This window comes from Athene noctua, chromosome 3 (genome assembly GCF_965140245.1).
Source record: "Athene noctua chromosome 3, bAthNoc1.hap1.1, whole genome shotgun sequence".
Lineage (NCBI taxonomy): Eukaryota > Metazoa > Chordata > Aves > Strigiformes > Strigidae > Athene > Athene noctua.
In genome coordinates, this window is record NC_134039.1 from 174,899 (window position 1) to 198,881 (window position 23,983).

The following is a 23,983-nucleotide window of genomic DNA, read 5'->3' on the forward strand; positions in this document are numbered from 1 at the left end:
GATTTGACAGCTAGAAACTGTTTGTGCAGTGCTTTGTCCCAGGACTGAACATAGCATCATACTGAAGCTCAAGGTTTTTGGCTAAAACAGTTAGCTCTGAGCATTTAACAGTCAGGATACTTCAGGTAGTTGAAAGCCAGGAAAGCTTTGACAGCATAGCTACAACAGCTGGTCAGAAGAGCAAACATTTTGGAGGTAGGTGCAGCTAACGGTAAAACCATGCTTTTGCTGAGAGAGCACATTTCAACTTCTTGAGCAGAATAAGCTACCCAGATAAAAGCACTGTTTTCTCTGCTTATACCTACATGCGCACAAGGTGCTTTTGCTGGCACAGCTCTGCCTTCAGAGGGTCTTATCACAGCTCTGTCTGACACAATTGTGCCAGGAGACGTGGTAGCAAAGACCTGACCTGAAAACACTCTGGCTCCACTTTGAGGTTAACACCCAGCTGGGAATAAAGAGAGCGACTCACAGAATCCACTTTCTGAGCTGTCCTGAAATGAAAGCTGTGTACAGTCTGGGTATGAAATCACTGCCCTTTGAGAAGGAGATCCCTTGGCTCTTTTGGCTGCTGAATTTTGGGGAGTGGCTTTGGTCTAAATGAGAACTTCTGGGGCCCAACAAAGTGCTGAAGTTTAAAAAAAAAAATAAAAAATAGGCTGCAATGTACACAGCTTGTTATTGTATTTCAGGGCTCTGCCTGTGAGCTAAGACTGATACTGGGGCAGGGGACTAATGACCATCATGCTGCATAAAGCAGGTGACTTCCAGAGCAAGATGAAATCTGGATCGCTGCAAATCATTAACACTCCCAATTAGCCAAGGTGAGTGACTTAAACTTCATAAAATGAGACAGTAACACTTGTGAGAATGTAGTAAGGACAACTGCATGTTTATGTTTGTCAGCAATGAGGTGCAGGCAAAACCACAGAATAGGTGCACTGCAGATTTAACGAGAGTGCTGGTCACTGCTGCTTTGCCAAGGGGCTTTGTCCCAGAGTCACTGCAGCGGGAGGCATGGTCCTGCCCATGCCTCCACCCCTGACACCCCGACACCCGCTTTGTGCCCGCGATCCCGGAGGCTTGGAGTGTGTCTGCCCACTCCTGATACAGCTGACAAGCAACTGTGCTGTGACACCGTATCCCCAGTGGTACCACGCCATGAACGTGCAGAAGACCCCAAGTACCACCTGAAGAAGATCATGTAAGAGAGTGTACACTGTGCCTCTGGCAGCTCTTGAAATACTAAGCTTAATGCCATTTATTGATTTGTAACCACGGAGACGGTACATGTTCCCATTGCAAAGTGAGGGAAAAGCTCTTTCCCTTCACCTCCTTAAGCAGTGAAGGATGTTGGAAAATACTCTTACTCCTTGTAACCTCCTGCGGCCTTCACGGGAGGGATGAGTGAGATGTTCGCCTTCTCAGAGACTGCTGTTTTCACAAAGGTGGAGAAAATCAACCTTTCCTTGCAAACCGGCCTGGAGCACAAAGGGCTAAGCTATTCTGGGAGATGTGAGATAAGTAAGCCAGAAAGCCTTATCGGAGATTTGTCTTGACTTGCAAAGGTATTTTCTTTCGTGAAAGAATTCAAACAGTTGTTTGAAATGTTCTGTCAACTCAGATTTGTCTTCAGAGAGATCTCACTCACAGGCCATCCTGACTAATGAAGCCCTTCTGCATTAGGTTCTTCAATAAGAAACACTTTCCGAATTAAAATTTGAAGTGTATAAAAAAGGAAGCAACAGAACAGTCAATTCAGAAAACAAAGACTGCTGAATATCAGACTTCAGCAGGGATCAGTATTTGTTTCAAATGCTTGTTACCAGGCAAGTCCAACTCCAGCCACTCCAGGAAGGAGAGAGTGCTGGATGCAGGAGCCCCGTGATTCAGCTTTGCACTAGTGCTCACCAGTCGGCTGACAGCAAACTGCTAATGTTTGCTGGAGAATTGATGAAGATCTGAGGAAAAAAGGCAAAAAGATCAGTTGCAGAAACTGGTGCTGCAGCTTCAAAAACCATAGTTAGCCACAAATGTTTAGAAACAGAAGTACTGGAAATAGAAGGTACCACAGAAAACCAGCATTTAATTGCATGGCTGCGTGCATTTCTTCTATTGTAGTCTGAAACTCAGTCCCCCCTTTAAACCTAGACACACTACAGGTCTGTGGCCAACATGACAGGCCGGTAACTTGCCAGAAAAAAAGTGTTTTTAATCGACTTGTCCTCTTTGCAAACTAGGATTAAATAGCAAATGGTACCTTCCCGTTTTTGTTGAGAATTCAAAATGTTTACTTTCAACATGCTTTTGAGCAGAAACTGACACTTTTTTAGAAGTTATGGTCAGAAACAAAGTACAACCAAATCATTTTTTCCACATACAAAGCCATCTTACTGTCTAACCCAGCCTTTGGAGAGGGGATGGGAGGAAGAGCTCTGAAAAAAGAAAATAAAAAGTTTTGGGTCAACTCCGAACAAATCCAGAGTTAGTTGATTGGACCCGGCTGCCAAGCCGAGCCCACCGGCCCGCTGCTCGGCCCTGGGCTCCTGAAGGAGCAGCGTCTCAGGCCTCTGCCGACCATCTTGCCACGCAGGAGGCAAGGGCGCGCCTGGGTTTTGGCGGGATCCCTGCCCCGGGGATGACGCGGCAGCTCCAGCGGGTGCGGCCGTCGGCCGGAGCCTGAGGCGCGAAGGCGGGCGCGGCGCGGGCCGGGCAGGCAGCCCCACCGGGCATCCCGGGCTGTTCCCCGGTCAGGGGCCCAGGGAACCCGGGGGCTCGCGGCCGCCCCCACGCAACGCCGGGGACCCCGCCGGCGGGAGGCCGGCCCGGCCCTGCCCTTCGCCCCGGGCCCCGAGCGCGGCGGCGGGTGGCGCCTCCGGAGGCTCGGGCCGGGCTCCCCGCTGTGGGCAGGGCCGAGGGCGCGGGGCGGGGGGGGAGCGGCTACGGCCCGGGTGCCGGCGCCGCGCCCGCCCCCCGCCCGCCGAGTGACTGCCGTCGGGCCCAATCAGAGCGCCGGCCCGGCCCGGCGCTGCCGCCCGCCCCGTCGGGGAGGCCCGGCCCCGGGGCGGGGAGCGAGGCGAAGGCCCGGCGCGGCCCGCCGCCCCGCTGGGTGCCGGCCACCGCCTGCGAGGCGGGGGCGGTCCGGGGCGGGGCCAGACGGGACGGGACGGGGCGGGCGGCGGAGCGGCGCGGACCGGACGGCGGTGGGGGTTGCCCGGAGCCGGTGGAGGTGCGGCCGCCCCGGGACAGCCCGCCGGGGCTTGGGCGCAGGTAAGGGGCGCGCCGGGGAGCTCCCGGGGCCCGGCCGCGTTGTCCGGAAACTGAACCGATCCCGACGGCGGCAACTTCATGTTCCGTCCCGGCGGGCTGAGGCCCCGCCGTGGCCCCCCCCCCCCGGCCCTCCGCGCCGCGGCTGTCTTGCCGGGCGGCGGCGGCGCGCATCGACGGTTCCCACTGCGCCGAGCGGGCCGCAGCGGACCGGGCGCCTCCCCGCCGCCGTGGGGCCGGGCCGGCGGCCCCGCCTGGGGCAGCGGGTGTCCGCCCGAGGAGCGACCCACGCGTGGGCTGGGAGCCCGCCGTGACCCTGGCGCCGCGTGTCCCCGCCGCGCCGAGCGGACGGTTTGCGGGTGGCGGCGGGGGAGCGACGAGGGGCTTCCCCCCCCCGCTCCCGCCAAAAATCGCCGTCCCGCTGTCCTCAGGCTGCCGCGAGCGGCCCGCGCGGCCTCTGGCTGGTGTCTGAGGCGCTCGGCAGGCGGCCCCTGACCTTCCGTAACTTGCGCGTGTGCTGGAGCTGACGGAGCTCTCGGGGAAATTTTGGGGAGAGGTAGGCTCCACTTTAATCTTTTCAGGCTTCTGTGGCTTCAGCTGCAAGTACTGTGAAACTTCAGTTGTGACTTTTATCTTGAACTAACAAACATGTTTTGATTTAAGGCCTGGGGCTCTTACATCCTGTAATTATTTCTTCTAGGTCTGTTTCATTTAGGTCAGTGACTTCTAAAAACTGAAATAGCTGTGCTAGCTCACACCCTGGCCGAGGTGCAGCTGCAGCAGTAAAAAGGTGCTTTACACCTGTGTAGTTAATTCTGTGGAGGGAAGAGTAAGCTGCGGTGTTCAACGCTTCGCTCTGGTGTAACTACATGTGCGTGCTCTCTCGTGGCAGCGCAGCGCTTCTGAGCTTGTGCGGAAACGCAGATGAAGTGTTTCTGACTCGGGCTTGGTTGTGTCTGAGCCTTCAGAGACTCTGCTGGCTCCTTATTTTGGCCCAAGCACAGATACTGCCAACAGCACAATGTGTAAGCTCTGGTATGTACTGCAGTGGCAGCACGATTGAGTAATATGAGTGTCTCTGCAATCCAAAAGGTAAACAGCAAAATGGGTCACAGTGAGACTATTATCTGTGCTTACACTATCGGGTATCTGAGAGGAAGATGTTTCGGTGTGCCAGCTCCAGATTTATTGCTTCTGTTAAAGGTAGCAGCCATAGCTTGAGGATTTAAGTTTGTGAAGGACAGAAGGGACTTGTAATTATAACAAAACCCGTCAGTACGGATTTCAGTAAAACCGGTGTGCTCAGTGAGGGGGCTTGGCAGGTCAATTCAAGAGGCATCCTGGAAACTAGGAAAACTGAAATCTACCTAAACTCTTAGTTCTGAATGCAGCAAGGATTTTGACGTTTTCACATCAGTAAGAAATTAAGAGCCAAAATACTCCCTAGTTTGGCTTAGTAGCGGTCCCAGGGGAGTTTTGACAATAGGATTTAGCAGTTTCTTGAAAAGCTGTATCAGATACATCAGCTCCTAGAAGCAGAGGGAGTTGTTCAGTTTGTTAGTGAGACCGTCACTGGCGTGCCACGTTGCTCATAAATTAAGGTTGGTGTTTCCATGCCAGGAGTATGAAATTGATGTTTCTCTCCTCCCCGAAGGCAGTGGGAGCTTCCCCTGTTGGTCTGGCTGTGGAGCCAGGGCCCTTAGGAGCGGGTTCTCTCTTCAGCGGTATTGCGCTTGCTTTGAGCATGCCGCCTTTGGGCAAGGTGCTGTTAGGTATCCAGCAAACACCATACCCCTCTTAAATGAGGTGAGGGCAAGAGCCCCAGTCCAGATGCATGGGTCCAGAGTCAAGTGCTTCCTCAGCTTCAGTGAGTTTTGCCCTGGGTTTTCATCCATTTGCTGGATCGATTCTGGGTTTAAGAGTTCTGTTGAAGACTATTTAAGTTGATGTGTCCTGTGCACACATGTCTGCAGCAGGTCCATGCTCTGGAAGAAGTTTGTGAATAACGTTTCTGCTTGTCTGTGAAAGACAGGGTGGAGTGCTTTGAAATCAGGGATATCACATGGGGCAGAAAGCTTTGGTCAATGTAATCTTTTTTTTTTTTTTTTTTCCCCCCTACTTAGATGCAAGTTCGGTTTCTGTTTTGGGTTCCGCTGCCTGTGCGGTGTAAAACACTTGCAGGAAGGAATGGAGTCCTGGTGAAAATGTCTGTGGAGGTGTATGGGGAGACTTTGCTTGTCACCCATGTCAACATGAGGATAATTGTTCACATTCCTCAAATTACTGCCGTTCCCAGGAGACTGAGGTTCCCAGGTGGTGCTGCCAGCCTGTCTGGTCCCATAGCTCACTGGTGATGAGGAGGACAAAGTCTGGTCCCTACCCACTGGTCAGGTGTGGATGGCCTGAGGACAGGCAGCGCTGTGTGTTGAGAGGTGCATGGTACAGTGTCCTTCAGGTTTTGTGTCTCTTGAATCCACCTAAATGGGGTTTCTGTGATGTTTGTCTTCCACTGTTATAAGGAGCAGGTTCAGTGAAGTGAAAATCCTTCCCCTGAAGAGCTTTAAAACCAAAGAAGGTTTAGTCACTTTCTTGACAGTGGTGTGATTGCATCAAAATACACGGCTTACTCAGGACAAGCCAGTATTGCTGTAAACCCCTTTGAATAACTAATTTCCTTTTCTGTGCTTTGTATTATGTGTTTTCTGTGAAGGTGGGGGGAGCGCAGGGTGATAGCCATGTCACAAATGCAGTCCAGATGGTCCAAACATGTATCCCTGACTCCTGGGGTGGGGCAAGAGGAGCTCAAAAAAAGAAATGCGTGTGACTGGGGAGTCCACTGGTTTGCAGTAGTTTTCAACAGAGAAAGTAAGAGCTCAAATACTAGGCAGGATTTAGGGAGGTAATGGAGCATCCTGGAAATTCCTGTGGTGTTAGAGGTGGTCAGTAAAGATCCCATCCCACTGATGAATTTGTGTGCTCTTCCTTAAGCAGGTGCTTGTAACCTCTGCCTTGGCTTGTAAATGGTGATAGGCAAGTTAGGTTGGTACACCTGAGACAGTTTCTTCTCGTACTTACTTTTGTTATTTTCAGTCTTAAAAGCAAAACCCAAGGTATGTTGCTTCTTTAAAGCTGTATGGTTATGGTCTGACTTACTTCTGACTGACCAAGCCACATCTGTAAGTTTATAAATGCAAGGAGCAGGTTTATTGGAAGGTTCAGGCAGGTTTTGTTGTGTTCGCTTTCCTTGTGTGGTGCTTGTGCATACAGCTGTGCATTAAGAATACATAAAAACATTGGTGTTAAACCTTCATAAATAAAACCACTTAGTACCTTCCTGTACTTAGGCTGAAGAGTGGCTCCCCTTCCCCTTTTGTAATTGTGAGATCCCATTAGTCATACCATTAGCAACTCCGTTCTTGGATCCAGCCCAGGAGAGGTAAACTACATTGCCTTCCCTTGTGTTTACTGCTGGTGTTTATACCCAGACATTTATTTAGCATTTATTTAGCATCTAGTATAACTTCCCACCCTGTCTCGCCATACTGCAAATTTGTTTTGTGTCCAGAGCCTAACTGGTGTGTTGCAGTGTCTCCTTAGCAGATGTACAGTGCCTAGGTCTCCATCAGTCTTTGCATCTCTGTTGTCTTTTTTAGTTTGAGTAGGACTAGGGCATCAGCCTTCCTTGTGTCTTCGTAGGAGGCTGACTGTTAGTGCTGAAAAGCTGACTGCTGAACAAGTGATCTGTGAGTGAAGTAAGAGTGGACATTTAATGATAGCTTCAGGAATTAGTGAGGTTTACTGCTCAGATAGCTCTTTGAAGAAGGCAGGTTTACAAGCATTAATCTGCGTAACAGAGGAAAGGCTTCATGTTATTCCTGAGAGATTACATCTCTTGCCCAGTGTTTGGAAAAGTCAATATCCAATCCAGAATTAAAGTTTGGACCCTCTTTTGGAGGTCAGTGTTTCTGGGGTTATTATCTGCAGTTGTTGCATGCTTCCAACTTCAGGCAACTTTAGCAGATGATCACGCTAAGTTGTAACATCTGTCTCAGTGGGTTTCTGGTGGGATCTTTGCCTTGGTTCTCTCCTTGTTCTGAGCGCCCTAGAGAGGGTGCTCAGCTGTGACCCCACCTCAAGATGCAGTTAATGATGTATCCATGTTCATGCCCCCCCCCCCCCCCCCCCATTGACTTGTGTGTTTGTTCAGCTCAGCCTGAGAGAGTGGCTTTTTGGTATTTTTCTAGGAGTGTTTGCTGCCAAGATAGTACTTCATTTCTGCTTAAATGTTGGAATTTTCCATTAATAATTCAGTCATCACACTGGATTCACAGTTGCTTGCCCATGTGTATTGCCCTTGATATGGGCATATATGATTTCCTGATGTGCTTTAGCTTCCAGAGTACTTTGTTCCTCTGTGACTTCTGCTGTATATGAGGAAAGTGTGGTGGCTTAAAGCTTTATACTTTTTCCAATGGCTGGGCTTCTGTTTCTGTCAAAAGGCCAAGATAAACCAATTATGTAAAGAGCTCATTTCTTTCCTCAGTGGAAATAGATACAGGTCTTGCAGCCCAGTCGTAGCTATGGCCTTTCTTCTCCTTGCCCCGGCCTGTGCCACCTTCTTCACTAATGGGGGAGGCAGGTGGAGAACTTGGGAAGGGCTTAGGCTGTGCTGTATGGCCTCACAGACCCAACATGTCCCCTGGGTGGGAGTCCTGTGATCTCTTGCTGTTGTGTTGTTTGGCCCCTCCGGGCTGATGGAGCCAGTGCTTGGTCAGAGAGCCATTTATTAGAGGTGCTGTCTGGAGGGAATGCTGTTAAATCCTACCCTCGCGCCTTGCATGTTGCATCTTCTCCTGTATGTCATCTCAAGACCATGAGGAACATCCCCTGGTGGAGACCAGAATTGTTCTCCTCTTTCTTCAAAAGCATGGTGCAAGTCTGAATCTTGATAAAAACACTGGGAGATGCAAAAGCCTGGTTCTCCCATATAGCTTGAGAATACTTCGGGAGATTCAATCTCCTGTCTAGCACTGGGCTGGAAACCTGTGTGTGTCCCAGTTTGTGTTAAGGTAAGGATGCTCACCTTCCCTTCTGCCGCTCTGCATCTTTAATCAGTCAGTGCGTGCAGGTTGTGTCAGAGAACCAGGACCAGAGGCCATTTAAGCAGTCTCTGGCTCATGGTGTTTGAGCTAAGATAAAAATAACAGAAAGTGTGACTTTAAGCAGCCATTTGCATACATCTTGATGGTAATCACACTTCCAGTAGGCACAGTGTTATAACTCTTGCATGAATAACATCCCATCGAATGCCACCTGTGAACAAAAGGCTCCAAGATCAAGTACACTGATCCAAAAGTTGTTTTGTACTTGCATCTTTCTTTATAGGCTTTTTCCTAAATATTAGTGGAAAGCTTAAGTCTGAGACTTGAGCCGGCTGTTGCAGCATCTGATCTCTAAACTGGAGAATCTCTGTGTTGTCAAAGCAGCTGTCTAATTATGTCTCAGATTGGAAAAATCTGATAACCACTAGCATGAATCAGCACATTTTAAATCAGAGTTCTTGTGGCTCCAAATGTGATGGATTTGGGAGAACAACTTCATTTTCTTGCTCTGTAACAGATGTCTCAAAATAAGAGGAAATGGTGATGATTTGGTCTTGAATGCCTTTTCTCAGACTGATCAGTTCTGAAACAAAAATCTATCTTAAAAGTATAGGGTATATTTTATATATATGTATGTAGATAATAACACCAAATAGTTCTTAGACACTGTGATGGTTGTGAAGGAGGATATAACATATGCAATTTTTAGTTAGTAAGACAAAACCAGCTTTAATACTGTAAAAACGAACGAAGTGCCAGAAAAACAATCCTGCAACCTCCCAGTTTTCAAGTCTTTCCCCTGTAGTGACGTTTTATGAATGACAGAAACAAGAACACACATGTTTACCAAACCAGCACCAGGATCTGGTTTGGGGTGATGGGGAAGGGCGGCACTGTTGGCTGATGCTGTGGCAGCTTTGTGCACAGCTGTCCATGTGCTCTGTCAGCAGGCATGGTCATGGGATTCTGCTTCTATCCCAGCTTTGTGGTTGGGCATTCACGGGCCGAGGGGTTCAACCCAGCACAGAGCGAGTCCTAAGGATTTCAGACCAAGTTCTAAAGTCCTGAAGGAAAGTTCTTAATAGCGACGTCTTTCCTTGCTGTAAAGAATAGTGGTTTGGTGAGTAACTTCGAGGATGTTTTGTTGGCCTTTGCCCCTTGACATGGAATTTGGCAAAGGTGTCCCAGCTGGTTTCTCAGTCTGCAGTGGTAAGGTGTGGTTAAGGTTTATGATCACACTTGTGGTTAAAGGAGTGACCAGGCCGTGGGTTGCAGGCTGTGTGCTGTTCTTGGTATTTTTTGTGGCCTGTGGTGTACTGCTGGCTACCTGCTGTCCCAGGGATACTGCAGGTAGAGAGCAGGAGGAGTGTGGTTGCTACACACACAGAGTTTCATCAGAGGTTCTTGCAGTACATTAGATGCTTTGAGGATGTGTTGGGTTTGCTGAGTGTGATTAGGCTGTCTGTTCTGCACTGCCGAGTCTTTCCACAGCATGGGTCTTGATCTGAACAAAATCTAATTTCTGATTACCTCCAGAGTTCAGGGAACTTCAAGTCCATTCAGAGGATCCAGAATAATCCAGAAACTCTAGGTAGGTGTCTTACTGAAATCTTGACTTTTCTCTCTGAAGTGTGTGTATTCACTAGCTTTAGCCATGTATGAAGTTTAGACAGAAACACAGCCTTTGCAAAACACGGGGAAAGTGTAAGCAGTGTTGAAGGAGATGAGACTAGCCCAGATCATATAGGAAGTGCAAGAAATGGGGAAAAGAACATGCAGGCCCTTTGGAAGTTGGTCTCCGTGCCTTTGGGGGTCACAAGATTGGCATGTGAAGGTGTCCGTATGATCAAATTGAAGTTCTGCAGAGTGTAATGCTGATAACTTATGTCTGCCTTGAAAAGCAGGTGAGGAAAATTACCTTCACTGTAAAAAAAGCACTGAGCTGTTTCTGTGCTTCTGGAAATAGTTATTATCCCATGTGGCTGTAGCACTTGTGGTCTTGGGTTCTGTACAGTTTAGCAAGGACTCAGCTGGCATGGGTTTGTAGAAGTGACACTTGCTATATGGAGACTGCCGGAAGCTGTCTTCCTTTAGGCTTGGATCAGGTAGTCTACTCACATGGAAGAAGTCCTGTGGAGACAAGGTGTTGACAAGGAGAGGGAGTGTACAGCCTATTGGGATCTTTTCAGCTTCAGCATGATTGTGTATTTTTATATGTCAGCTGTGTGATTGTCTTGTTTTGCCTTATTTTGGAAGCCTTTCTTGTGGTTGTGATGTGTCTCCACTACCACTCTAGTTTGGGCTTATAAACCTGTGCTAAAATGTAGCATTGGTTCATCTTTGTCCATCCCAGAGGAGCTCTGGGAGCCAGCCTAGTGGGGAGCGTGCTGCCTCGGAGAGTCGCAGTGCATGGGATGCAGGGGGAGGCGAAGGCTGGGGTGTGGATGAGGCTGTGGCTGTGTGGGAGCAGGGAGTGTTCCTGCATTGGCTGCCCTATCCAAATGTCCAAGCTGGAAAATACGCTTTATGGTGGGAGGTGGTGGTCTGATTGCTGTGCTCCCTGTGCTGCTCAGCTGGGGCCTTTTGCTCTCTCCTGCCCTGGCAGCATCTTTGATAACCTTTTGTTAAATGAGAGGGGAGTGATGCTACATCGAGCTCCTTTGTTAAGAAACACACATAAATGTCATCCTCCCTAAAATTCTGGTTCACTGAAAAATGCAAGGTGCTCCACACCGTAGCTGGCAAGTGTTTGGTGTAACCTGTGAGTGGGACCTTCACATTGCTGCTGGAGGCCGAAGTAGGTGCCTTTGGTGGCTTCTCTTAAGATCCAAGTTCAGGATGAGGCTGTTCTCCTGAAACAGGGTGTGTATTATAGACAATTTCAGTGGGTTGGTTAGCTTACATAGAGGGAGGGGTGTAAGGACATGTTGGAGCAGCCAAGGCATACTGAGTGTGCCCAATTCCTGCCCACAGCTGTATGCACAGTGGAGCAAAGGTCTTCTTCAAGAAGAGGTGGGTGTGTTGAGCAACTAATCCCCAGAAAAGGCATATGGTAGCTGGATGCCTCCTGGTGGGTTCAAGTGCTAGCTTTGTTGCAGTATCCTCTGTCCTGCTTCCAAAACAGGATTAAGCAAAGGAGACTATTTCTCTACTCTTAATTTAAATCTCTGGGAAGCTGGTTTAGGTTCAGAGCAGACCTGAAAAGGCTTGTCAGTTGGATCTTAGAGCCATCAGCATTTTCTTTCTCCACTTAACTGAAGCTCGTTTAACTTGTGACAACATTTTAATTTGTTACATTTGTAAAGGAAACGTCAGGGGAAGGTTCAGAAATACATATTTATGTTTCTTGGCTAAGCTTAATTTGGCTTGAGAACTTGTTTTTCTTAGTTTAATAAAGAGGCATCTCTTGTCAGGCTGGGATTTTTTTCTATGCTTCATGGGGTTTGTTTGTTTTTCAGTTTTGTTTTTGTTTTCTCTTCCTCCTCCAAAAAGAGCATATAGTGATTTTCCTTGATCTGCACCTTCCCTTGGATATGAAACAGGTCTTAACCAGAAGTATCCTCTCAGAGGTTTCCTCACTCATCCTGGAGCTGGTGTTGGGCCTCCTGTGTAGTGCTGAGCAGGACCACTGCAGCCTCTGGTGCTGGACAGAAGTGTTTTTTGGGGTATCCTCAGGACGTGCAGCACTACCAGGAATTTGGGCACTGCAGGGTAGTCCACATCTCTTCCTGCTGCCCTTGCTTGGGAGGGCTGGAGCCCAGGGAGGTGTGTGCAGTGTGGCTCTGCTCTCTGAGCAGGAGGACTGCCACTGGGTCAGGGGTGCGGACGTGCCCACCTCAGTGCCCCGGGGGGGGGCAGTCAGCCATCCAGCTGCAGCAGCCGAGGCCGGGCTGTGCCCCACGGCACGGGGATGCTGCCGTCGCATGGTGTGCCTCTGGCACCTGGCGGGGTGTGCAGCTGCATTCGTGGTACTGCTGCAACACTGCGATACTGCCGGTGGTGTTGGGGTGGCAGAAACATCTGGGAGTGGCTGGCTGCGGGATGGGGTGAGTCCCAGGGCTGCCCTGTGGCGTTGCCCATCTGGTTGGCTTGCCCCGCTGCCAGGGCAGCCCTGCGCTGGCGGGCACTGGGGCTGGGTGGCCTTGCTGGCCACTGGCTGGTAGTGCCAGCTACAGGAGTATGCTGCAATGCAGTGACCAGGGTGTTGTGAACGTGGGGTGGATCTGGCTGTTGCTTAGAGTCGTGAAAGTGTCTGTGTGCTGTCTAGACCGAGCGTTCCACCCACGGCAGCTGGTGGCACTCACATACCCCGAGGGCAGTAACAGCATCCTCAGCCGGTTCCTTGGGGAACTTAAAGGATGATTAATCCTTCCCCCCTTTTAAGCCTTCACACAAATTAACAAAGCGTATTGATGATGTGGTTGCATAGACGTATGGGTGTTATGTGAAAAGAGCAGTAACAGGTCTGTGGTAGGTGCAAACACTTCTACAGCAGCAGCATCCTGCTTGCTTTTCCCCCATTTGCAGTATTGTTTGAGAGAGTCCCCTTGGTGAACAGCTGTGAAGCTTTAAATGCAACGTGGAGATGAAAAGATTGGGATTTGTTTTTAGGGTGGTGCTGATAAACTTCCTGCAGCTTGGTGGTGGAGATAATGCTGCAGATTCTGGCTCCATTGTTGTGACTGGGTCCAAGGTGAACTTAAGAAAAATGTTTTGATTGAACAGGCTTTCCTTTCTGTTTTATCCAAAGGGAAAAATCTATTAAGAGCCTGGTCTGTTGTTCTGATTACAGAGGGAGTTTCTGAATGGGACCTAAATCCATAACTATTGCACATCCTTATCTGTGCAACACAGTGTTTTCCAGGTCAGTATCTAGGGTTTCAGACTCTTTTGTTGTGATACGCAGTCTTATATCTGCATACGCAGAAGTGTTTGATCATAAATGTGTCAGTGTGGTGAAAGGCATTTCTCTGGGGATCATTTTGAGTGTCATGGCTGAGGATCAGCAGTTGCTCAGTTTGCAGCAAGCTCTTGAGCTGTTGTTGGAAGGAGGGTGAAGTGCAGGTTTGTTCGATCAGCCATGTATTGCAAGCTGTAGTGCCTAGGGAGGGTAGAGAGGAGGCACTGATTACCTGCAAGGCCTGCCAGGGATGAGGCTTCCACGTGAACTGCTTAGAGGGAGAGGGGAACATCTTGTAGCTCAGCATGATAAGTGCGAGGATGGAGTCCCACCATGTCCCCAGAGAACTTTGTGTCAGAGCAAAACCACAACATGCCCTCAGAGAGTGCCTCCTTTTGTTCAGGGTGATGGCAGTGGTAGCTGGAAATGTTTTTCCTTTTGGACCTGGTTGGGAGGCTGTCCCTCTGTTGCTTGCACACTATATAGTGGTATATGTTTACTTCCTTAATTGCAGAAGTACTAAAAGAAGACCTGGAGTTCAAAGCTGCCTCCTGCAAGGAGCCTCTGTGCTGTTGTCTGTATCTGAAATCTGTTTCTGTTTTCTTTAGCTTCTTGCTCTCAGACCTTGTTGTACTTAAAACTCCCCCTTGCCTCCCCACTATTCCAAGGAATTTTACAAAGAAATCAATAGCTGTCTAGTTATGACAGCAAAATGAAAAAGGCTGTAACGTCTCCATAGCTACCTAAAAAGTACTTGTAAAATGCCGGTAGAAGAGAGTGCCCTACAATTATCCCATACGTTCCATGTGTGCGGACTGAAAATTGCTTGCATTAGTTAAGTATTCACTGCACACTTGTTCAGTGAGAAATGTTTGGTTACTGCAGTGAATTTTTCTTCCTTTAACCCTGTGAAGCTGAAAAAAATTAATTTGTTTTACGTAGAAAACTAACCGACCTGAACTCTCAGTAGATGAACTGATTGTAAACATACCAGCTTAATCCAGCTTGTTTTGTTTCTTGTGTTTCGTGTAGCATCTGAAAAGTGACAGCTTGTGGCAAATTAGCCAGGGTGAGACTACAAAAAGATTGAATTATTCCTGTTTGAACAGTTCCCAGCATGCGAGCACTTGCTGCTCGGTTTGTACATCATCTGCATCTTGGGTTAGCTTGCCAGAGCTGCTGTGATTGAGGTAAAAGTAAATAACCTCCAACTGGAAATCTTGCCTTTGATGTAAATGGTAATTTATTCATCAGTGAAAATATCAGAGATATGATGAATAAAAGTAGTGGTTGCTGTATGTTTGAGTTTATTGCAACAAGTGTCTCACCCTGTTCTGTTTCTGTGAAGAGAAACTGTTTGACACATTGTCCTGTGCTGTCCTGTGAAGTCACTTTGCTCCTAGTGAAACCCAGTGCTGGTATGAAAATGCAGTTGTCAAAACATAGGTGAGGTCATGCTTGGCGTGTCTGTGCGTTACACTATCCATTCACTTTGGGCTGTGGCGTAAAAATAACAGGCTGCGGAGTTAGGTCTGTGGTGCTCAGGCAAGGCTAAACTTCCTGTCAACCATGTGTAAATACAGAAGTTGAAACAAGATGATGTTTCTGTAGAGAGTTGCCTTGATATACTGATGTATCACAACACCTCTTTCGGAAGGGAGGGACTAAAGGGGGTAGGGAAGTTACAGCACGTGGGGTAATAGTTTAGGGTTAGCTACTCGGTTGTTTAGGACAGTGTATCCAGCTGGGCTGCTGATGCTACATTGGAATTTGGCGGTGATACTGCAGTTAATTCCTCTCCTTTCTAAACGTGCTGTGTATTTTTTCTATGGCTGCAGTAATTAGGGCCTGGTTTTACTGCTGCACGTGGTGAAGAACAACTTTTCCCTTCCTTAGATCCAGCTGTGTTCATGTAGCTCCTGCAGAGTGTGCATTTAGGAACAAAATGGGCTGTCTGTTCTTTGGTGTTAAAACAAAGAAATGGGACCCCACTGCCTTTTCTCTGAACCTTACTGGGTTACTGTCTCTTTGCCCTAAGACATTGGACTGTTTGTGGGTAAGATGTTATTTGCTGTAAGCAGAGCGAGAAATAACAGTGCAGTGCATGAATTACCTGCTAGAGGCAATGAAAGTCCCGCTTTTGGTTCTAGTTGAGACCTCAGCTTTGCATTGTTGACTTGCCATGTTTTTCTGGAAAGAGAGAGGTTAATGGGGATGGAGATCCAGCGATAGCCCACAGGAGATGCCTTAGTTGTCCCTTTTGTCTGGGCGAGCTGTGAGGGAGATAGCTGATGAAGGGAGGAGGACATCTTGGTATTGCCCTACCCTGTGTGGAGGGGCTGGTGGGGTCTCTGCTGCTGAAGTCTTCATGGGTAAAAGTGAGGGGCAAGGAAACAGGCCTACCAGGGGTTGTAGGTGGGGCTGGGCTGGTGGGGGTAGAGGTGGGTTTGTTGGGTGGTGAGAGCTCTTCCAGAGTCAGCTGCCACAGAGCAACTGACCCTGCTGGATTGAGGAGTTAGAAATTGCAGAGTTGAGGATACAACAGCACAATCCAAAGTACTGTCACTTGACATAAAAATAACAAAAAAGGCTCTCCCAAGCTTTGAAGTTTTGGATTGGATGTGCTCAGCTAGCTGGCCTTCCTGCGTGGCAGCTGTCTTGACAAGCCTTACATCGCTGTGCCGCTGCCTGGCTGGAGCCAGTGTCCCCTGTCCCGTTGGCCCCTTCTGAGAGCGGTGGAGAGGAAGAGTGGCCTTGGCAGCTGAAGTGTGTGTGACCCTCAGTCCCTCCACGGGCCCTGCTGGCCCTTGTTGCTCCTTACATGTGCTGCTGCCCGTGGTGGGCTCTGTCCTCTAAATGCATGCCCCTGCCAACTGTACCACAGCCCGCAGTCTCCCATGGGCACATGAGGAAATTCAGAGCACCATAATTTATGTGGTGTCCTTTCTTTAATCCTTATTGTCTTGCTTGTGCTGCAAAGCTTTTGAGGTAGAGGTTTTCCCTCCTGTATCTAGAGCCTCATGCCTGGATCTAGTTGATGTTTATACAGAAGTGTGAGGGCAGCCAGAGGTTCTCCAGGGTATGATAGAAGCCATACGTGAAATTAAGCCAGATTAAACTGTGTTACTTTTTCTGTGATAAACAGGAGGTTACAGCACAGACTTAACATATTGCATAGCTTTGAGACTATGAAGAATGAGAAGTGAATCCTCCTCTAAAAGTTGGCTGTGCCTGTATGAGGCTTGATGAAGTTTTGAGACAAGCCAGTACACCAAGCTCGCTGTGTAGGCGTTTGCGAGAAACAAGGCAGATTTATGGGAGAGGACTGTGGGTACAGGGAGGCAGAGGGATGCTGGAGATGAAGTCAAGTAGCTGAACAAAACACGAGCCTGCTCAGGGTGAATTTGTGATTGTGGACCTGCATGCTCCTCCCTATGGAGGAGGGAGAGGTCAGGTTCCATGTCCTGCTAACGTGGGCCAAACTGGAGCTGGTTCTCCTACGTGAGGGGATTTTGCATGCCGTTCTGGTATGCCTCCTTCCTCCTCATGCTCCGCAGTGACGGAGCGTGTGGCAGGGATGTGGAAATCAGGGAAGACAATCTGGTCAGGGCAGCATTTGAGTGGGTGGGCGACAGCCTCGTTCTTGCTGCGGAGCCTCTTGTGGAGGTCGGGGAATGCTCGGCCTTGATTGGTGGCCAAACTGTCAACGGGGAGCTTGGCACTTCCCATGACAGTGGGAAAATGTGTTGCTGGGGCTTGCTCTGGCCCTCATCCCTTTTTCCCAGCACTGGGGTATGGGTATGGTGGACTTCCCAGCAGTGATGGCGTTAAGGACAGCCCCAGAGGCTGGGATGGTTGTCTTTGGATGGAGTTGGAGTCAGCTCCCAGAGGCTTGGAGCTTTCCTGGCTTGTGTCTTTGGAGTGGGCACAATTCTCCCGGTGAGGTTTTTAGGCTTTGTGAAGAACAAAAAGCATATAAAAATGTGCATGCTTTGAGAGGTATGTCAGCAGTGGAGGCAAGAGGGCCAGTGTAATTCTACAGCCCCGTTTACTCTGGGCTTGAACAGTCAGAGCACCAAGAAGCTCGGGAGGGTTTGCAGCACCATGTTCTCGCAGGGCTGGGAGTGGGGAGGGGTAGATACCACCTCCAGGGGAGAGCAGCACCCGCATGGTCTGGCTGCCTCTCCTACCTGTGCAGAGATCGTGTTGATGTGGTGGATGTAAGTAGCTTGCAGCCTTTCTGCAGAGCTGTGGTGGCTGAGGAGAGGCAGTTTGAGCAACATGCTAATTCTTATCTGTGATCCTGTGCACTAATAATGCCTGTATTGGAGAAAAGGAGCAATTCTGTATTCTGGCATTTAGTTGCTCCTGTTGATTTTTTTAAAAGCATGTTGTTTAGGAATAAAGGATGGAGGAAATACTGCTGGTGGTGAGGAAGTAACTTTTCAACCCTGCACTTGTGGGTCCCTTCTTCCCATGGGCTGTATGCTCGGCACTGGGACCATATTAACTAGTAGTGTTTGGATTTTCAGAGAAGAGACTTCCTCTGGAGACTTCCTATTGTAATTCACATCTGTGAACCTGAATGCAGATGATACCTGTCAGGCTGCGAAGATTCTTGTCCAGCTGTGTATGTACAGAGGGGGAGAGATGTTATTTTGGCATCTGCAAAGACAACTTAATAAAAATAGGCTAAAGCCCCTGAATCTGGGAGCAAAAGTAGTTGTCCCAAAAGTCTTACTTGATGCATCTTTCTTTTTCTTTTTTCCCCTTTAAGGAATATTTGTTTGGAATATGTTCCATGTCTCAGCATTTGCACAGAAGCTGCTTGTGCTCATGCTGGATCTGCTGCTGGGTGGATGGGACCAGACTGAGCGCTGTGTGTAGCTTTACCACTTTTTCCTTCTCAGGCTGGGATATGTCGCCTCCCTTGTTTTCACTGCTTTCCTTCTATCCTGCTTTTTATCTGTCTTTCTACTTTTGGATCTTGAGCTCCTCTGAGACGGGGCTGCCTGACTGCGTAGCACACAGAGCCCTTGTGGCATATGAGGGCAGACGGTGCAGCTGAGCAGGAGCGACGCTTTTCAGGGAGGCACAGGTGAAGGGCAGCATGTGGAGAGGTCGGTATCTCGAAGGAAGAGCTTTCCTGTGGTTCAGACTGCTGCCTCTGGCTGTGTTTTATGTATTTGGTGGGGGCAACTGTGTGCACATGGACATAGCAGCCTTTGTCCCTGGGCTGCTTTGTTGTTTCAAGTCTGCTCCGTACCTTGTTGTTGTCTGTCTTTCTCTGCATCTCTTCCCCTTGTTCCTCTTGCATGCCTCCTCTGAGACGACCTGTACTGAGGACTCCCTGCCAAAACCCCGTGCAGGTTTTGGGGGGAGCCACCAGGCTCCATCCTTCACAGGGCTGGGGCCTCCAGCAGTGCAGAGCTGGCTTCATTTTAGGAAAACAGAATAAAGCAGATCAGTATTAGCTTGCCTGAACAGAGTCGATCCTGGCTGCGGCTCAGTTGGATTGCATTAGCTGGTACCCAGAGACTTCCAGATTTTAAGACTGTGGAGCAACTTAGCTTGTGAACAGAGTGAGCGGTTGCTTGGCTGTGCTCTCGTAATAGTTTTCTGTTCATTGACTGCATCACTGGAGTAGTACAAGGTGGTGTTAAATTTCTGGACAAGGCTTTGAACAAGATCTTCTGTCAAAGCGTTTGATAAACCACTTACTGTAATGCAGAATGCTGGTCTGTTTTTGCAAATTGAATTTTCGGAGACCTCTTATGATTATTAAAAGATGCTTTGTGCTAATTTAATTTCCTGTAAATGACACAAGCTGGATGATTCAAAGAAAGAAAGTAAACACTTAATCCATGTAAAAGAAAAATTTCCTTACCTGTGCATATGCAATACTTAAATGTTTCCAATGGCACCACGTGCAGGGAGGAAGTGTAAAAATAGACATGAAAAAGCAATACTTCAAAATTTGTCAATTTTGAAGAAAGCATTTAGTTGTTGGGGAACTGAGTAATGAAAAAGTCAGAGCAAGAATGGAGAAAGCATTGATTTAACATCTTCTCAGGGTGATGGGAATTTTTTCCCTCATTGTATTTTAAATGAATTTAAAACTGTGTTCCAGACAGCTTGTGAACAGTTAAGATTCAGCAGTGATTTTGTGAGCAGAAGGGCTATTATTTTGGCTTTCTGACTGAGTTCCAACTCAAGAGATCCTGCTTCAAGGTGAAATGTCTCCTCGCTCTAGGCAAGCGTTAACTGTTGGCTCTGCCTCCTATTCCACTGGGACCTGCAACTTCACCCTTTTTTTTCTTCCTGCTGACATCCTTCAGAACTGAGTTATGCTCATAGTGATCTTGCCCATATATATTGGGCTTGATACCAGCTTGTGCTAGTGATGAAGGAAGGGCTTGTGTGACCAAAATACTGAATGATGTTCTTGCCACCCCTCCCCTGGTGAGTATCCAAGATGAAGAGCTTGTGGAGAGAGCTGGTCCCGGCTGTGTATCCTGGTGGAGCTGGACTCTCTTGATGAGTCAAGCTCAAGTGATCTTGGGCATCCTTTGAAGGAAGGATATTGCTCTGGTTAGCAGTAGCTGTTCTTGCAGGATGCCAATGGGTCTGAATGCTCTGCTATACTTACATATAGCACTAAACTTTTAAAACAAATATGTACATGCAAATATTTTTATGTACAAATATATGGATGCACACACACAGAAGAGGTGTGTTGCTTTCTGAATTTGTCCACAGGTTATGGTGGTGGTGTACTTGTGCATGTGGTAGGGGGAAGATAGTGGGGGAAACCTGGAGGACTTAGGGAATCCTGAGTGTTGGCTGCCTGCACTGGTGCTTGGGTATTGCTTATATGTGCTTAATCAGACTTTCGCCTGTGTCTCTTGCCAACTCAAGTTAAAAGCGCTGTGCTCAAATTAAAGGTGTAGATGGGAGGTCACGTTGGGGACAGTGCTTGAGTTAATTTTTCAATATAGACAAACTCTGCTAATTAGTCTGTTTATAAAGTCCTGCAGCTGTTTAGCGTTCTTGCTCTGTCCCTTTCTTTCCTTGTACCCTGCCCTCCTGCTGCAGTGCTGTTCAAAGTCCGTCTCGCCTCAGAAGTGACTCCTATCAATAATACATCAAGTGATGTTCCCTGGGCTGTGTGTGCATTATAAAATGTATGGTGTGTATAGCTGCTTGTATCATTTCCAAATGCTTTTTATAGTAAGAAGCATGCTGATACAGCGTGGTTCATCATGAACTGATTTACTACTTAGTAATATTTCTCTTAGAAATACCCAGCTTGCCTGAAGCTGGGAGTGCAAATGGCACACGCGTATTATCTAGCTGGCATTCTCCTGACTGTGTGTTGTTAAAGAGCTTTTCTGTCTCCTGATGCTGCTGCAGACTCTGCTCCGAAGGAGTCCCGAGGGAAGCCTGCTATGGTGTACGAGCTTGAGTGGGGGCCCTTGGCAGGACTGCTCTGTAGATCAGCAGTCCTCCACCCCTGTGCCCACAGTATCTTTCAGTTCGTCTCCCCACCCCGGTGTAATGCTTTTCTGAGTTGAGTGCTCTGCGCGGGCAGTGTGGGTGTACTGAGCTGTTCCGAGGCAGTGACCTTCCTTGTGTCCCAAACTGAACACTGCAGGTCACAGGAAGTACAGCTGCATCCCTTGGAATCTCCTAAATTCCTTAAAAGGATCTCCTGGGAATAAAGGCTCTTATTTTCTTGGTGTTTTTTTTCCTCCCCCCCCCCCCCCCCCCCCCCCCCGTGCTAATAATTTGGCATGTTGTTCACTGTTTTCTCCCTTTCTAAAAAGACTAGGGAAATAATGGGGCTTTTGTTTTTTCTTTCTGAACTGAGTTTGCTACAGTATCTGTAGGGCAAATAAATGTCCTATTTGCTTCTTCTTGGCATAGGAATACCTTTCATTTGAGAGAAACCATAAATCCAAAATAACAAAAATTAGAGTTTGACCTTTATTAGATAGGAAAATAGTGATGTAATGAAACAGCTACTGGGAGGACCAGTGAGAAAAATCATATGGGCCTTTATTTGTAATTTTCCTGGCTCTGCTTTCCAGAAAGCCTTGCACTTTGCCCAGATTAGCTCCTAGCCATCGCAGCTATAATGCCACATGGGGCTTTAAGTTTGCATTGACATAGGCACTGGCCTGGATGATCAGCCCCATTGAATTTAGACCAAGCAAAGCTGGAGGGATGGCTGGTGAGGGGTTGTGACGGAGCTCCCCGCTGCCCTGTCCAGCCTGGAGCAGTCTTGCTCCAGCAGAGCTGGTGGCTGCCCATGGGAGCTGCTTGCCAGATGTGAGTGCCTGCAGCACAGCCCTTCTCCTTCCCTGGCTGGGCAGGCTGGAGTGGGGAGCGGTGGGATGGCCATGTGGCAGGGGGAGCATTTCCCTCCAGCCCAGGTCAGAGGCCACCTCATCGGGGTGGGCTCTCAGCTGGCCACTTGGCCCCTCTCTCTTCCTTTGGTCTTCCTCCCTTTTCCTACCCCACCTTGCCCCTTCAGAGCATCTCGGGGCTAATTGCAGCTGCTTGGGGAGCAAATGGCTTCACCTCCTGAATCAGTGGGTACATGTACGTCTGGATCATTCTCCCTCGGGGTTTGTGACTAGACTACATCTTCACGACTCCAACTATAAAGGATGTTTGACTGACATGAAAGGAATCAGAAAACATTCAAAAATCATTTAGACCTACCCTGGCACCGTCTTCCTCTGCTTCCATAATGTGCAAGTACAAGCATCAGAACTTGGCTTTCTGGGACTAACCCAGCCTTGGCTTGAGGAGATGGATATTTAGGCGGTGCTCCATTAAGTCAGTGCTGTAACCTTGTAAAAAAGTGCCCTTTGAATCAAAACTGGCTTCTTTATGTTCAGACAGAGAAAATGCTCAGTGTTAGCCTGGGTTAGCAGACCCTCCTGTTGATCTTGTTCAGTGCTTTCTTACTTTCTTGACTTTACAGCGCTGTTGGGTCATGCCTTGTTTTGGCTCTTTGGTTTGCATGGTTGCCATACAGGAAATCCAGCTGCAATCTTCAAACTGCTGCAAATCTGGTGGAGAACATTGTTTTAAAGTGCTCTACTTAAGCAAGGAGTTGAGGAGACTTCAGTGGCTCGCTGACCCTTTGAAATGACACTGAGGTGGGTTATGTGAAGTTCAGCCTTCAAAACCGTTTCATGGACCCTTGTATGTTTGTTTGGTTTTGTCTGTGCTAACAAAGCTTGGTTTTAACTCTGTATCAGCATCCTAGTATGGAGGATCAAAGATTACCTGTGCATTTATTAGAGCTGACTTCACAGTGTTGGATTTGCATAATCTTAACAATGTTACAGCGTGCAATTTTAATTAAAAGTAGTAGAGCTCTTGGATAGGAAGTTAAAACTTTTAGTTGTTAATGGAGTACAATTAAGTTTCTCAGTACCTAGCTAGTAATTGCACAAAACAAACAAGTGTAGAAAGACTGTTTGAAACAGAAGCATAGAGATATGTAGAAGGTTTTGCTAATACTGACTGCCTGAATTGTTCTACTCTTCAAAAACAATTTTCTCCCTTTTGTCTTAAATAGTACTATTTTTCTTGTTCAGAGTTTGTAACTACAACCTATTCCTTTGCTTGGGGAGGATGATTTTAAACAGCTAAAGCAGTGAGGTTTGTGTGTCATGAGATGCCATGAGCCAGTGATTCATTTTCCCTTCCTTGGTGAGCGTTTACAGACATTTTGAGGGCTCAGCAAGGATTTGGACTCAGAAGCAAAACAATCTGTTGTGAACACTCTTGTATTACAGGGAAGTCTGGATACAAATTTGTATTCCCTATTTTTGACTTGCTTGTAGGGAGTGGTAGTCACTGCAGGACAGTGATTATTTCAGCAGTGACCTTTTCAGCATCTGGCATATTTATTGTCTAACAAAATGTTGAAAAAGCTATAGTGAGATTAGCCTTTGAAGTCTGGATTGCATGCACAGGACTCTGGTCTTAGCATAGAGTAACACCTCTGGATTTAGTCTGTCTTTTCTTGCTTTCTCTGAGGGAAGCCTGAAACAATATGGTAAAGAGATGTGCTGGAGCCCCTGAAGGAGCTGGCAGCAGAGCCCTGAACCTGAAACCAGAAGCCGGTGGTTTGCCAGACCACACTGCAGTGTAATTACCAGCTAGCATTGCTGCGACTCCGGGGTGAGCGGCAGCCGACCAAGATCTGCATTGCTCTCCTGCTGTGTGTACGAGTGTCTGTCCTGCTGTCCTTTCCTGTGCTTGTCTTACACAGATGGGACTCAGAGCATCGGGTAAACTCCATTTACCCTGATCTAAGTGGAGAGTTGAATTCTTCAGCGCTCTCTGGGTTTTTTTTTTTTTTTTTTTTTTAAGGAAGAAAGTTCATGGATTTCTTTTGGCAAGAAATGTCAAGTAAACTCAAAAGATGTAAGGCTCCCTAAATTACTCATCTTTTCCACACAAAACTTGATGAAACATGGGGTTTCTCTCAGACATTTTCTCATGATCCAACATATCTGGCTTCATACAGAACATTTGAAAGACACTTTTGGGAAGGAGAGCCATGGAATAAACAGCAAATGAAATCACTTTACAGCTCTGTCTCATTTGTATTACCAGGGGAAGAGGAGAGTGATTACTTCTTGGCAAATCAGGCTACATAAAGAAATTCTATATAAAGATTATATGTGCC

At 47.9% G+C, this 23,983-nt stretch overlaps 1 protein-coding gene across 7 annotated transcripts in view; it reads left to right on the forward strand.

The window, feature by feature from the left end:
- Positions 1–3,155: 3,155 nt before the first annotated feature.
- Positions 3,156–23,983, forward strand: part of PPFIBP1 (PPFIA binding protein 1) — a 116,383-nt gene continuing 95,555 nt past the window's right edge. For all 7 annotated transcript variants that reach the window (XM_074901694.1, XM_074901693.1, XM_074901695.1 and 4 more), the window contains exon 1: positions 3,156–3,270. The gene's annotated coding sequence lies outside the window, so the exon portion shown is untranslated. The remainder of the gene's footprint in view (positions 3,271–23,983) is intronic.